Below are 12,448 nucleotides of genomic sequence, written 5' to 3'. Positions count from 1 at the left end.
TAGTGCAAGGAACGCCAATGAGAACTGTAGTGAATTTGGGGGGTCTGTCCCAGCCAGGGGGGGAATTGAACCCACAACCTTCTGGTCCAAAGACCCAGACACTAACCAACCAGCCCAAATAGAGTTAACTCAGTAGGAGTTGCTGGTAATGTGGTTACCAAGGGCAGGTTTGTTACATTACCCCCTCTTTTGGGAAGCGCTATAATACAGTAGTGGTATAAAACATTTCAAATTCATCCACATGCACATCTCAGTTCCACATCAGGAGGGCTAGATCTCAAATACTGTTTGAGGCTTTGGCATCCATTTTGAATTCAACCTGCTGTTTACATACAAACAGTGCCACTGAATTCCCAAGATGTACAGCAGTTACTGTCTCACCAAGTTACACAATACACTTCAATATGATGTTATTCATCTCATGCTAATGCACATTCAAATAAACCCTGACAACCAAATACCAAGCAACTAGGTAGTTTATCACTCTTCCAATCATGACTGAGTGTCGAAGTGCTTTACATTTATCACCTCCTGTCCTGACTACAATATTCTGTATCTCCTGACTGTGTTATGTCTCTATATACAGTATAGTAGACCTATAGGGTAGTCAGGTCTGCATATAGTACTTTCCCGCTTTTTAGTCTGTGACCACCCTACATCATATAAACCAAACGGTGCCTCTTGGAGTGTATTTATAGAATATAGGCTGACTAGCCATTGAATATTTGATTTCATATTTTAGGCACTAAAACAAAGATGAGAGTCATCCCGTGTAGAGCACCTCAGAGCTGGACTAACGCAGATAGTTTGTTTTCTAAACAAATGTTAATTGACATACAGCTGAAATAGTTGTTTTATTTTTATTGCACACACATAGGCTAGACACTTATACCTAGACACAATACAAAATGATGTGTCACACGCACGCACGCATGCATGCACACAACACACGCACGCACAACACACACACACACACACACACACACAGGTACGATCACAAACGCACGCACAACACACACACACACACACAGGTACGATCACAAACGCACGCACACACACACACACACAGACACAGGTACGATCACAAACGCACGCGCACACACACACACACACACACACACACACACACACACAAATGCCATGATGAAGATAACACTATGACTGATCAATCCTCTGTCCACACACACAGATGGCTTGTATAAAACAAAACTAATATGAATATCATGTGGACATGCTGCAATAAACATCTTTATCTTTAAAGTGACATAGATCATACTTTTTTATATATATATATATAAGTTATGTAAGGGTGTTATACTGTGAGTGTTATCATCATAGGGTTGAAATAGTAATAATAAAAGTGAATCCAATCAAAATATTCTAGAGATCTATTCGAAGATCTGTGATGTGGAAGAATATGCAGTTATTCAGTTGTGGTTACCATTTTCAGTTGATCAAGTTAGGATTTGATAAGTTAGTGAAGATTAGTTTGTATGTATACAGTATATTCAATAATCAGCATGTAGGCTTTGCACAGGTGAGACATTAGATTAGCTTTTTTATATAATCAAGTATAATACAACAACCATTCTATACACTGAACACATTCAACCTTTGAGAGGAGACTTTTTAAACCTTACACATGCAATATTTACAATGCTGAACCTCGTCAGCAGGGCCATTAGGGAGTGTGTGTGTGTGTGTGTGTGTGCAGAAACAGATAAACACTGCTTTTAGTATTGCCTAAATGGGTGTTACGGCTCCACACAACAGAGCTTGATTAGCATTGAGATCGAGATTGAGATTGAGAGTGGAGCCAAATTTCTCCAGTTGTAGAATTTTACATAATCCTTGACCTTTTATCACTAAAATGCCTACATCACTTACATCAGTTGAATGACAATATAGCAAAGCATTTAGGCACCTCGAACACTAAAGTATTCATACTTCATCATGATTCATATACTGTATTTATCATATTAACATATATATCTCTTATCATATGGCTTTTAACTTTCATTTTATTCTCATATTAATTTTAGCATTAAAAAACGTCTTCGAATTCTGGAAGCGTTTAGAAAGAGAAAGGCCATCGTTTGAAGTTGAAGATGGATCTACTTACTATGTGTTCCATCAACTGATTGATTTGTTGGTTCACTTAACACTTTGTGCTTCTCTTAAAGATCCTAAATGCTTTTAGATTTAGTCCACTGAACTCAATGTACCCTTCATGGTGTCTGTCACGATGGTCAGTTAAAACACTGAGGTAGAGATATGTCTTTTGTCAAGCAAAATGTATCTGCACACCTCCTCTTGTACCACATAGCGGCTACAGGAGTTTTAACCCCCATCAAAGTCTTATTGCACTGTAAATCTAGGCTAGATCAACATAGCTTCAAGCAACTAAAGACAGATGGCATCATGGCACAGTCCTGGAGATGGTGGTACAGTAAGTTAATAGTTAGTGAAGTTCTCGCAGGACCTTTTAGGGCAGTCAGAGAGACAAATGGCAAAAGGGTAGGCTATTAGAACACATCAACCTACCCATGCCTTGCCTTGACATCATATCCAGTACTGTGGATGGATGCTAGTGGGTTAACCCTATTTGTGAATATTTAGGCTGGAGCAAATAACCATAACTACATGTATACTGTACTATGAGATCACTATACTATGCATCAGAGCCATGGAGCACATCTACAGTTGGCTCAAGGCCTCCAGTATGTAGCTCATAGATGACTGTAATGCATTTAGATGTGTGTAGGCAAGGAACAGTCTGACATGGATTTGTTCTATTATCTCAGGGAAGACTATACTTTCATACTGTACTTTTAAATAAATAAATCATCATGGGATATAACGGCTGACCCATAATCTATAAATGAGAAGTAAAGTGGTAGGACCAACAGTAAAACTACATCTATCGGCCAGATGAAACCATGCTATAATACTTCACTACCTCCTGCAAGCAAGGGAGGAAGGAAAAGAGGGAGTAAAGAAGGAAGGAAGGAAGGAAGGAAGGAAGGAAGGAAGGAAGGAAGGACAGAACGAAGAACATAGAGAAGGGAGGATTAATTTTTTAAATGTTAGGACTAAGCCAATGACATCACTCACCAGACGCCTCCACCTCTCCCTCTCCCACTCTCATAGTTGTAGTCAGCACAATAACAATCAGCACTACATTTCCCAAGATTCACTGGGGCTTCCTTAAAGTGCTGAGGTGTGTCCTTGGGGTCTTCAGGTGCTGGGGTGAGGTCAAAACAAGCTCTTTCTGTTGGATTAAACTGATTCTAGAGATCCACTGGGACAGTCAGTCAGAGTTGGCCAACACCTTATAACCAATACAGTCTCTCATGTAGTTGGGAGCGCAATCACAGGAGACATCCATTTTAAACAAAAGTTAGATTTAGTTTAACAGAAGGTATCGATGTTAGAGTTCAGCATTCAGGTGTTAGTGTTGCTGGGATAATGCCATGCTCCTTTGTATCCGGATGTTTCATCATTCAAGCACTCTAGATGTTTCTATAGGAGGGCAGAGGATCAGCAGGAAAATGTCCAGATTCCCAGATTCTCAGATTCCCAGGTTTCAGGAAAACTACTAGAGAATGTCACAAGGAGATTGAAGGAATCCAGTCCAGTTTGATAGAAAGGTGATTTAAATTCATCCAGTTTGATGAGAACATTATGTCATAGTCACATTTATAAGTCCTTGGGGGGGTTAAATCATGTAATTGGTTTCATCATATGAGATAAAAAATGGCCGTAGGAAATTTACAAGCTGTTCGTGCTTTTGTTTTGGTCTGTTTTTCCACATGCTGAGATTAGAGCAGACATCATCAAAGGTTTTATCAGTCCACAAATGGAGTAGATGGTCATAGATGTAGTTGAACTAGATTGGGTCATGTTCACTTGCCATTCTGTTGTTCGTATATCTATGTAAAAGGGTGTGGAACCATTCTGCACACCTCTGAACATAAAAAATATCTAAAGTAGCTAGGTTTAACATTTTACTTGTAAACTCTGCAACTGATTTTGTTGGCAGACTGGCAGTCATGCTCTAGTTTACACACTACAAAAGAGTATGCAGCATAGAAAGTTAAAAAATAAACAACAACAACTAAAACGTCTGACAAAACGGAACTCGTTTGCTTATATTATATCTTGTGAATAGTATCTGTGAATTGAAAAAAGTATCTCAACGATAACGTTAGTGTTAGTTACAGGTGAGTTAGCTATCATAACAACCTACAGCATGTTTGAGCATTAGAAGTGTTAAATCTAAGTCCCAGCCTCGACAGTAGCAGTAATATCTTCCTTATTTGGTAAGGGGGTGTTCGATTGTCTGTCTACAGTGGTGGAGGAGGATAGAATAATGGATCTGTGGGGTTTCCCTTGGAGGGGTGCAGGGGCTGTTCTCAGGTTGCGGTGGTGGCGGTGTTGTCCTCAGCTGGGGCGTCAGTTTTGGCCTCAAGGGATGGACTACATGGGGCGGTCACCTCCACCTCAGGGGTTTTAGGAGGGGTTGCCTTGGCGACAGGACTTTCGATCAGACCCACTGGGGCCGGAGCAGTGTCAGGTTTGGATTCAGGTATTGGTGGTTCGGGTGTGCCATTGGTCGTTGGAGCAGGTTCAGGGCTCAGCATTGAGGTTGGGGTCGGAGTCTGGATTGGTGTCACAGGCTTGGGGGATTCCGGGGTTGGTGTCACAGGCTTGGGGGATTCCGGGGTTGGTGTTAGCATCTTGGGGGGTTCGGGAGTTGGTGTCACAGGCTTGGGGGATTCTGGGGTTGGTGTCACCGGCTTGGGGGGTTCGGGGGCTGGTGTCACCAGCTTGGGGGGTTCGGGGGTTGATGGCTGGGGTGTAGTTGGTTTGGAGACAGGGGTCAGGGGTGGGGTTGGCTTAGGGGACACCGGGCTTGGAGACACAGCAATAGGTGTTTTGGCTGGTTCAGGTGTTTTCAATTCAGATGTTTTCGGTTCAGGAGTTTTCAAATCAGGAGTTTTCAATTCAGGAGTTTTCAATTCAGGAGTTTTAAATTCAGGAGTTTTGGCTGGTTCAGGTGTTTTGGCAATTGGGCTTGGAGCCTGCTTGGAGACCGGGCTTGGGATTGGGCTGAGTTTGGTCTCAACGGGTTTGGTTATGGTCAACTTTGGTTCAGGAGCTGGTTCAGAGATTTTCTTGATCTCGGGAACCGGGCTCGGTTTGGTAACCAGGGGTGGGCTTGGCTTGGTTTCTGGGACGAAGGCAACACTCTCAGCCTCAGCCTCTGATTCTGGAATCTGGTCGGGGACATCAGTGTCAGTGTCCAATGGGAGGCCAGTGGTGTTAAACTCCACCCCTGAGTCGCTGGTCTCCAGGTTACCACCTGCCACCTCCTTGGACGACACTTCCAGACCCTGCGGTCAACACACAGAGGTCAGAGTGGAGAGGTCAGGGTGAAGACAGGAGAGTAGATTTTAACAGCTATTTAGACAGAATTCCCCTTCCGTTATTCTCATTAATTCCCTCAAGTCTACAGAAATAACCACTGTGTCACTAATACTTACTTTAATGTCCACCTCAGTGCTCTGAGACTTCTCTGTGATGTCGATGGACTGGGCTATTGACTCCTCAAACTGAGTAATGTTCTTCACCACCTGGAAACCACACATACATGTTATGTCGAGTGCTGAGCATTATATAGGGAACAGGGTGTCATTTGAGACATCACCAGTGTCTCTGTCTCTGTGGTACCTGTCTGAAGGCATCTCCCTCGTCCTCCTTGCCTGCGTTCTGGGCAATCTTCTCGATTGCTCGGGCCTTGGCAGCCCTCTTCCTCTGCTTGACCAGGCAGGACAGCAGACACACCAACAGCAGGAAGACCAGGAAGCCCACCAGTGCTATGATCGCCACGTAGAGGGACGGCAGCTTGTAGGCTGGAGGAGAGAGGGGAGGGGGAGGGAGAGTAGGGAGAAGGGAGAAAGAGGGGAGGGAGAGGATATAGAGGGGGAGTGTGGCAAAGGGGAGAGAGGGGAGAGACAGAGGAGAAGAGGAGAAGAGAGAGATATGCAGAGAGGAGAGAGAGATAAAGGGAGAGGAGATAGAAGTGGGAGAGAGGAGAGGGGGGCAAGGAGCAGACACGTGAGAGGAGAAAGAGGTGAAGGGAGGAAAGGAGAGAGAATGTTAATACATTCTTCCCAGGTTTTATCAGTTAGTAAATCATTGACATTCCAACCCCTGACCCTCCCCTCTCCTCACCCTCCACCGCCAGATAGACGTAAGACACACGGTTGGTTCCCAGTTGGTCGATGACCCTGAACTGGCCAACTCTTCTCCCATCCATCCCCCTCTCCATCTCCTTCATCGTCCCATCCCTCTCTCCTCCCTACTCCTCTCCTCTGTTCTCCTCCCCCATCCCCCTCTCCTCACCCTCCACTTCCAGGTAGACGTTGGACACAGGAAACCCCAGTATGTCCGTGACCCTGAAATGTCCGGCGTCGCTGGCCTTGACCTGGTCCAGAATAACCACAGACGGATCCAGAGAGATCCGCCCCTCCAGATCCAGGTCCGCTGGCACCTATCATCAACCAAGAGCCATGCTAGGTTCAAAAGTTCAATCACTTTGCTTCAACATTGTAAGACGATTTTTATTATTGGCAAATAAAAGTAAATCACTTGGATATAAATATTTGGTAACACTTTACTTCAAGCCAACAGGTATAATGCATTATAAGACTTCTCATAAGCATGTATAAGTGATAATGTCTTCTTACCATCCCACAGTGCGCTATAGGGAGTAGAGTTAGGGTAGAATTTGAGTGATTTTAAATCAGTACCGTTAACTGTCCCCCGTTCAGGATCTGTCTGGTTTGTAAGTCGTAGTCGGGCGTGTAGAACAGCCGCACCATGGATGCATTCAAAATCAGGTTGATCTTCAGGGTGCCAGCGTACGGCACCTTCACAAAGTTCTGGTGGTCTGAGAGACAGAGGGAGAGAGGGAGGGAGAGAGAGAGAGAGAGAGAGAGAGAGAGAGAGAGAGAGAGAGAGAGAGAGAGAGAGAGAGAGGGGGGAGAGAGAGAGAGAGGGGGAGAGAGAGAGAGAAAGAGAGAGAAGAGACGGAAGAGAGAGACAAAAAGAAGAGAGGGATAAAGAGACGGAAAGAGAAGAAGATCCAGAGGAAGGGGGGAAAGAGAGAGGGGGCATTAAACAAACAAAACATTTTGGAAGACAATACGCAAAATGGATAACTCACTTCAGAAAATAACATCCACTTAAAGCTGGACTCCTTAATGGTGAAACTGCCACTTCTGTTTGCGATATTACAACAAAGAAGTTACTGCAAACAACTAACACTGTTTTTTTCCCTCTGACATTATTGCACGCGCGATAGAAGAGCAGAATATGTACTGCAATTGTTTTACCACGTTGTGCAAAACACAAACAATAACAAAAGTGGTGGGACGGAGAGTGGCGCTGATCCCCTACTGCGGATTCCATCTTTAAACCCATTGATGACTAACGTTACAGTGAATTTGCAGCAGGTTGGATAAAAAAGGTAGAAAAGCCAAGGTAAAGGTTGCACACAGAAGGTATAGGGAGGATGAAAACAAATGTACCTTTGACATTTAGGCAGACCTTCCTCATGATCTTCATGTTAGTGTCTCTGACTGTGTAGCTTCCCTCATCGGCGCCTGTCACGGCGTTGAGGGTGACCCGGCGCTCGTTGACACTCAGGCGCCCCTGGTACCCATCTCTGGAGAGCTCTCCTTGGCTCATCAGAACCAGGCCCGGCCTGAAGGGTTAGGGTTAATGGAGAACCTTAATAGAACTTGTTATCACAACAATCATGATATTGATCAGAATAACATAATTATATAATGATGGTGTAATGATAATTATCATATTGATAATGCTATCGCGATAACCATGATACTATCATGACAACCACAATAGTATCACAACATCACAATACCGTGACATTATCGCGATATCATGATACTACCGTGATATCACAATATTATCGCTATAACCACTACATCGTGATAATCAATATTGATGGGAGACTTAATGTTATGAGACAGTAAATCCTCCTTTGAGGAAAGCAGTGAAGTTTACATGTTGACAGAGAAACAACTGTACCTGGAGGTCAGGTTGGCCTCCACAGCACTGGGCCTGTACTCCAGGGTGATGGGAGCCTCCACCCCCGCCAGCTGGATGTGGTAGTTCTCCCCATACTTTATGTTCTGCTCGTTGGAACAGTCTAAAAGATAGAGAAAGGGGTGGGAGAGGCAGGGACAGTTAGATACAGAGACAGAGCAAGAGAAAGAAATGAAGGTATAAAAGGGGAGGACAAGGGGAATGAGAGGGAGACAAGAGATCAGGAAACAGAGCGAGAGAAACAGAAAGGAAAGACAAAAGAATGAGAGAGAATGACAGAGACAGAGCACAGAGAGGAGAAGAACAAGAGAGAGAAAAGGAGGATAAAGATAGAAGAAAAACAGCAGGGATGAACGGATGGGAGGGATGGACGGATGGGGTGGTTAAATAGCTGCATAATTACTGCCTGGTGTATGCAACACGCTGTTAACTACACACACACCTCCTCTCCACACACTGTTAACTCCATATGGCGCTGTCACAGCTCCACACAGCTAGCTAGCTCCACACAGTTAACTGCATCATTTGATATCAGACAACTGCATCAACTGATATAGCATTCTGATGCTCGACTGCAAAGTCAATGACGTGGCATAAAACCATTAGTTGTTGCGTGCAGTGTGACTGCAGAATAGACAGCTTGGAACGCCAGTCCATGCAGAGCAAAGCTCAGTCTTCTCAGCATCACCAAATCATCCTTCCTCTCTGACTGTGTAACTGCATGCCAAATGGCACACTATTCCCTATATGGGGCCTGGTCAAAAGTAGTGCACTGTATAGGGATTAGGGTTCCATTTGGGATGTAGACTATGTCTTCCTCATCTCATTACATTCAGATACTTAGTGCTGTTCAGAACTTTGCTGCTGCGCTAGCCAACAGGGCTGTACCACACTAATACAGCATTGCTCATGTGTAGATGTAAAAGGCTTGGCCTGTTGACCTAAGTGACAGCATGATTAAACCATGGAATGAGCAGGAACAAGCTGTGTCTAGACTGAGACAGACAGATGGTTTGAAGCACACACTGCTACGGTGGCAGGGCAGCATGTTTGAGAGAGAACGCCAGTATCAATTTAGTCCTAAGGATTTAGACTGAGCCAAGACTCCAAGACTCAATGGAAAAAGCTCAGTATGGCTGCGTCCCAAATGGTACCCTATTACCTATTTAGTACTTTTGACCAGAGCCCATGTGGATGCAGACTATGGTGTCTGACGATGAAGATCTTCCAACCGTCCAACCCCCCTCCCAGAGAGCAACTTTCCTTCTTCCAACCCCCCTCCCAGAGAGCAACTTTCCTACTTCCAACCCCCCTCCCAGAGAGCAACTTTCCTTCTTCCAACCCCCCTCCCAGAGAGCAACTTTCCTTCTTCCAACCCCCCTCCCAGAGAGCAACTTTCCTTCTTCCAACCCCCCTCCCAGAGAGCAACTTTCCTACTTTCAACCCTCCTCCCAGAGAGCAACTTTCCTTCTTCCAACCCCCCTCCCAGAGAGCAACTTTCCTTCTTCCAACCCCCCTCCCAGATAGCAACTTTCCTACTTCCAACCCTCCTCCCAGAGAGCAACTTTCCTACTTTCAACCCTCCTCCCAGATAGCAACTTTCCTACTTCCAACCCCCCTCCCAGATAGCAACTTTCCTACTTCCAACCCTCCTCCCAGAGAGCAACTTTCCTACTTCCAACCCTCCTACCAGAGAGCAACTTTCCTATGTCCAACCCCCCTCCCAGATAGCAACTTTCCTACTTCCAACCCCCCTCCCAGATAGCAACTTTCCTACTTCCAACCCCCCTCCCAGATAGCAACTTTCCTACTTCCAACCCTCCTCCCAGAGAGAAACTTTCCTACTTCCAACCCTCCTCCCAGAGAGAAACTTTCCTACTTCCAACCCTCCTCCCAGAGAGAAACTTTCCTACTTCCAACACTCCTCCCAGAGAGAAACTTTCCTACTTCAAACACACACTCAGACCCCATACCTCTGACGATGAGTGTGATGCGTCGGACCTCTTCTGGCTGTTCGTTGTTCTTCACCGTGTACGTCCCCTCGTCCTCCTCGCCCACGTTCTCTAGGATCAGGTGACTGAGCTGACTGTTGAGCTTGGCACGTTTATTGACCACGGACCTACCCTGCATCATGACCACCTCGGCCCCCGCCGGGGCATTGCTGGGCCGGAACAAAACCTCTGCAGCCAGGGAGGGCAGCCGCAGATGGAAGTCCTCCCCAAAGAACATGGTCTGCTGGGAGTCTTCTTTACCTGGGAGGTGGTGGGAGGGTATCTTTAACATTTCCACAGAAACGCATCACAAAGCTTAGTACTATATCATAACTAATGATGCATTTATAACAGATGGCAGGGATGCTTACCTTTCAAAGGGGCCGACAGAGCTATGGACAAAGAGAAAAGAGGTTGGTGTTATTTCATATTTATGCATATAAATTAAATTCATCAGATTCGTTAGATATATGACCAATAACTATGCTGTGTCTTAAGGACCCATAAGAAACAAAAATGAGGGTTGTGTCTCTGTCAATCTCTTACTCCTCCTGGTGGATTATTCCACACACTGAACCTGCACACACTACTCTGGACACACACACTACTCTGGACACACACACTACTCTGGACACACACACTACTCCGGACACACACACTCCTCTGGACACACACACTACTCTGGACACACACACTACTCTGGACAGCTCCACATAACTCAACTGAATCAGAGATGGATGACTGCTACCATCACATTCCCCCTTTGGGCCTCAATAAAGTATTATCTCATGTGACCTTCTCATATCTGGTCTTACATCTCTGGGCTTAATGACATACCTGAGCAGAGCAGCAAGCTCAGCACCACCACCACACTGACTGGCTTCATCTTCATCAGATCTCCTGGGTCCGGAAATAAGGAGAGATGAAGGGAAGATAAGATAAAGGAAAGATAGAGTATAAACAAAAATGGTGTTTGATAAGCGGCACATTAGAATAGAATGCCACTCCATCTCTCTCTCTGTGTACCTCTATCTTTCACCTCTACATCCTCTTCTCCTCCCTCAGTTGTTATTTCTGTTTCTCCATCTGATTGTGGCTGGGTGTGGATGAGGATGAGGGTGAGGGAGGGGTTGGTGTTAGACACTCAGACTAGAGATACAGGAAAGGCTAAGGGAGGGCAAGACTCTTGCTCCCTTATTCATAGACAATGATAGCATGTTGTGGTGGTGACATCATCTCATGGTGACATCATCGCATGAAGTGGAGCCGAGAGGATGTCCTTTGGATCACTTAGGTTGTCTTGACTTCAACAGAGGAGTGAATGCAGTGTGTGTGTGTGTGTGTGTGTGTGTGTGTGTGTGTGCTCATGCGTGTGCTCATGCGTGTGTGCGTGCCTATGTGTGTGTGTGTTCCTCTTATCCTAACAGTCATCCCAAGATTTCTTCCTCCTCTCTGACATATCAGGTATCTTTCTCCCCATCCTTCCTGATCTAACATGATTGTTAGATCATGAAAGCAATCCACCAAATCAGTCACATTATATCAGCCATTTTAAAAGTATTCCAACAGGGACAAGGTTTTTCATCCACTTGCAACTGTCACCCCATGATAGCTTTTAGGAGGTTGCTCTTGGAAAAATCTAATTACTTAAAGAAAAAAACACTCAGTAGATATTTTAGCTACATTGAATCCCTACACCTGACATTCAGGGGAATTCAATTTACCACCAATGCGAAAAGTGTGGTGTTATAATTTGACATGTACAAACAATAGCCTGCAGTGCAGCACCTCCCCTGTTCCTAGAAACAAACTAGCACAGTGCTCATGTAGTGTAAATAGTTCCCAATTCATTTCCAACTCAGGGTCAATAGTTGATTTACACTACCAAGCTGCAAGCAATTGGGGCTTTAAGATTGAAAGAAACATGGACTTATTGCAACAACAAAAACAACAACAACCTATTATTTTTCATAATCCCTTCCCTTTAAAGGCACATTGAAGCTTGTTTGAGTTTTTAAACTAGGGGTGTATTCATCAGTGCACACCATAGCAAACCGTAGCAAAACGTTTTGCAACAGAAACGTTTTGCAAAGAAAAGGAGTGTTTCTTATTGGACAAGTTCAGGTTAGTCACTCCCGTTTCGGCCTATTTGTGTCTGTTTGGTTCCTGGAGAATACACCCAAGGACGCCACTGGCTCCCACTGGATCCCAGACAGGGATTGGTATATTGATTAGGTTTCAGTGAACATGCCTGAATTAAAACAGCCTGGGAATAATTAATGGTTTTCAGAGGTAATTGGGACTGGGGGGATCTGTGTAAT

Source organism: Coregonus lavaretus (genome assembly GCF_964263955.1).
Source record: "Coregonus lavaretus genome assembly, chromosome: 3".
In the NCBI taxonomy this organism is placed as follows: domain Eukaryota; kingdom Metazoa; phylum Chordata; class Actinopteri; order Salmoniformes; family Salmonidae; genus Coregonus; species Coregonus lavaretus.
The sequence above is the reverse complement of the archived record's forward strand: the minus strand, read 5'-3'. Positions refer to the sequence as shown.